Genomic DNA, 4,211 nt, shown 5'->3' with positions numbered 1-4,211 from the left:
CGCCATCGAAGACGACCCGGGCTCCTGCCGATCACCACCATCACCTTCCAACGCCGCCCTTGGCGTGACAAGGTCACACAACTCTGTGATGACGGTTTTTAGGGTTGCCAGTTGCTCCGCCATCCGGGTCCATCTTAAATCTTCGTCCTTCAACGCAGATGGGTCGGACGAAGGGGCCACCTCCTCGACGCCCGGGCCCTCACGGATCTCTCCCTCCGCCGAAGTGAAGCCGACCGCAGGAGGAAGATCGTCGTCGTCCGAAGATGAAGCCGACGCCGGGGATGGAATATTCTTTTTCCTCAGTTGTTTCGCCATGCCGTTTCACTTCTGACTCCAGTGTAATAAAAGGACTCGGACACTTCCTTCTGTCTTCGTGTCTTTTATTGGGTTCTCGTCTTCACCCACACGGCACTCTGTTATAACTCTGTATTTGTAGCCCCCGGCTATTCACTGCTATTATAGCTTCTTCTTCCCTCTGACTCTCTGCTTCATCTACTGTAACCTCCTCCCTGCAGACTCGCTGCTACCTCTATGCAGACTCCCGCTGCTACCCCTATGTGCAGACCCTCTGGCTGCTACCGTATGCAGACCCGCTGCTGACTCTGTATGCAGCCCCGCTGCTGACTCTCTGTGCAGCCCCGCTGCTGACTGCAGCCTCCTCGCTGCTTCGGGTCGGTCACCGCTGGCCAACGGTGCCGATCCTCGCTCCCCCGTGTTCGTGGCGATCTCGCCACCCTCCGCTTCGCCATTCGTGGCCTCTCTCTGTTCCTGGTTCCCCGTCACCCCCGTCCTCTTCCGGTTCCCCTCCTTCTATAGCCTAACCCCTCACCCCCCCACGTGACCTAACTCCTCCCCTCCTGACGTCACCTCCGGAGGGCCGTTTACGCCCGCATTACACAAGTGCACTTTGGATGGACTTGCATGCAAAACGTGCTTTTATCCAGCTCATACTGAAATACTATCATAACCCATTATTACTGAAACAATGACATGTAATTGTTTTAAACAATGTACCAATTTTATATTCGGTAAACTTGACCGCAAACGCCTTTCTCTGGCAGTCGTAACAGCGCCCAGCAGACGGCGGCACTTTGACAGCCACAAGCAGCGCTCCACATCGTCCAGTGCCGGAGATGGACATTCCACATTCCTGCGCCGGGGGACCTGGTTCAGTGGGACAGCCGCTGATGATGTATATGCACCACGTGGTACAGGCTGACAATGTCCTGCTCGTTTCAGCAACCACCAATGCTGTTGCTCTTGACGTTGATGAGGATGCTGCTGCTGCTGATGATGATGATGATCCTGCTGATGAGGCGCAGTCCGTGACCCTAACACGACTTGAACTCAACCTCGCAGTTGGGTGTTTCCAACTCTCTACAATATAACATCCTAGGTAATGTACGTAGTGCTGATAAGCAACTGGATTTCTATTGTCGTTTTGAGCTCCGTATGCTTAGATCGCTCCTGGTCACCCTTGCACAAAGAGACGTTAAGTTTCAATTGATTCCTGGTGAAATTCAAGCGCTTGCGAATTTGAGACCTGAGTTTGACTCCCGGTCACGGAAATGGACAGTGGCGAATTGTATCGGAATAGGTGACGAGCCAAGCAACATCCCACCACCCCCCACGTCACTAGTTTGCACTGACCGGCGTGGTGAAGTATGGTCAAACTAACCCCATGACCGGCGAGGCCTTCATCCAACAGTGGACACAGAGCTGTACATTTCGATTTAAAGCTGCTTCCGTGACTGCAGGGATTCATATTCTTGGTTCATTCGGTAAAGTCATGTAGAAAGGAAATAATAAAATAATATAAATATATAACAATAAAAAATTATCACGACGTTTCGACTGCAACACAAGCAATCATCGTCAGGTGTGAAATCCACAGCAAGAAAATTTGAAAATTTGAAAAAAATTCTTGCTGTGGATTTCACATCTGACGATGATTGCTTGTGTTGCAGCAGTCGAAACGTCGTGAGAATTTTTATTGTTTTATATTTCTATTATTTTATTATTTCCCTTCTACGTGATGACTTTACCGAACGAACCAAGAAGATGAATCCCTGCAGTCACGAAAGAAGCTTTACATCGAAATCCTCCCAGGTCCGTCGCCATCTCTCGCGGCCCCAGTGCCGCGCTAATCGTCCGTCTCACTCCTCCCAACGCGCGCGGGCCGAGCTCAGACGAGACCGGGCGCATTCAGGGTGATACGGTCGTAGGCCATGCTTGCAGAGACATGACGCACATTCATATGTAAAAATCAAGATTCTACTCTACTGGACTCCTGGTTGAGTCCCGAAAGAGTGGCATTAAACGTGCATAAATATATTATATATATATTTATGCATGACAGACAGACAGACAAATAATCCCTGATGGGCAGTGTGGAACTGTTGTTCCTACCTGCTGTGTACACGATCACGTGACTTGAGGTAGCCAGGTAGACAGCCCCCTTCACTATCGGACCCTCCCCTAGGCCCCTCCCCTGACACCCCCCCCCCCCCTCAGGCCCCTCTCCTGTCTCCCCCCTTCCTTAGGCCCCTCCCCTGACTGACCCTCCTCCCTTAGGCCCCTCCTCTCTCCGTACCGGCAGGAGGTCTCCACCAATCAAAGAGCTGTTTATATTATATATATATTTATGCACGACAGACAGACAAAAAATCCCTGATGGGCAGTGTGGAACATATTGTTCCTACCTATATAACGAAAAATCAGTTTAAATAATTACTAAGAACTCGTGATCCCAATTATTGAAACAACTACCAAAAGCATTTTTTAAACATGACTTGGTTCCACCGAGATTTGAACTCAGATCGCAGGATTCAAAGTCCTGAGTGCTAACCATTACACCATGGAACCTTCACACAGAAACCTTGTTACACAGTCAACACGAGAGTGGGTTCAATCAATTGAGGGTGGGGCTGGGTGGGGAGGGGCTGGGTGGGAAGGGCTGGGTGGGAGGGAAGGGGCTTGTGCCCGCCCTCACAGTGGGGCACATGTGCTGGGGCTCAATGTCCAGGATGAGTGAGTTTGCTCCTCCTCCCATCACTTGCGACTCAGCAGCTCGCTGAGCATCTGGCTGTGACGCTGCTGAATGTCGAGCAGCTCTGCAAGAGAGGCGAACAGCTTCTTCTTGACACGACCGCCGCCATCAGCACCACCGGCAGTGTCAGCGGGGGCTGCGTGACGTCGTTTGGACGCTTGCCGAGGAGCAGCTGAAGCAGTAGCAGCAGCAGTAGCAGCAGCAGTAGCTTGCTCCGCTCGCTCCAGGTCATGTCCCAGCGGCTGCACCTGCAGCTGGTCCCACTGCAGCTTCTCCTGATCCAGCTTCTCCTGCTGCAGCTGCAGCTTCTCCTGCTGCAGCTGCAGCTTGTCCTGCTGCAGCTGCAACTTGTCCTGATCCAGGTCCAGCTTCTCCTGCTGCAGCTGCAGCTTCTCCTGCTGCAGCTGCAGCTTGTCCTGATCCAGGTCCAGCTTCTCCTGCTGCAGCTGCAGCTTCTCCTTCTGCAGCTGCAGCTTGTCCTGATCCAGGTCCAGCTTCTCCTGCTGCAGCTGCAGCTTCTCCTGCTGCAGCTGCAGCTTCTCCCACTGCAGAAGAGAACACAGGAGCTCTAGGTAATACACTCCCATATTCATCATCATCATCCATCACCCATCATCATCATCATTCAGTAACAAGCGCCATCAGCAGCAGCAGCACCATCGCTGTCCTTGAAACTGATTGGTCCACACCAGAGACAGCTTTCTTTAGAGCCCAGGGCAATGCATACATGATCAGAGTGTTGTTTTTTTGTTTGCATTTGACTGCAAGTTTTTGTGGTTAATGTCAACGCGATTCCTTGCAAAAGGTGTCAGTTTTGTTTGCCAGAAAAAAGGGGAAAACGCCCATGAGTGTATGTTGGTATCTGGTAAAGGAGGTCCCGTGATGTAATCAGGATGCCTCACCCCTCATCCCTCCTCGCCACACCGAAGACAGCTGCTGCTGCTGGAGGAGGAGATGGAGGTCGTCAAAATGTCATCGAAATCCCGGAGTCGGACAAACCGCACGGGGTGGTTGGACATCGCAATTGGCGGTTTTAAAAAACAAACAAAATTCAACGGGAAAAGTTCGAAGCTTTGCTAGATCCATCTTCTTGGTTCTTTCGGTAAAGTCACGTAGAAGGGAAGTAATAAAATAATAAAAATAAAACATTATATTATTTTAT

At 51.1% G+C, this 4,211-nt stretch overlaps 1 non-coding gene across 1 annotated transcript; it reads right to left on the bottom strand.

Annotated features, from left to right (window-relative positions):
- Positions 1–2,793: 2,793 nt before the first annotated feature.
- TRNAQ-UUG (transfer RNA glutamine (anticodon UUG)) lies at positions 2,794–2,865 on the bottom strand. The gene has a single exon. It is a non-coding gene; the product is annotated as a tRNA-Gln (tRNA).
- Positions 2,866–4,211: the final 1,346 nt, after the last annotated feature.

Source organism: Lethenteron reissneri, unplaced genomic scaffold (assembly GCF_015708825.2).
Source record: "Lethenteron reissneri isolate LAM-NWPU_2019-01 unplaced genomic scaffold, ASM1570882v1 scaffold_1246, whole genome shotgun sequence".
NCBI classification, from domain to species: domain Eukaryota; kingdom Metazoa; phylum Chordata; class Hyperoartia; order Petromyzontiformes; family Petromyzontidae; genus Lethenteron; species Lethenteron reissneri.
This window is presented reverse-complemented; position numbering and strand designations above follow the sequence as displayed.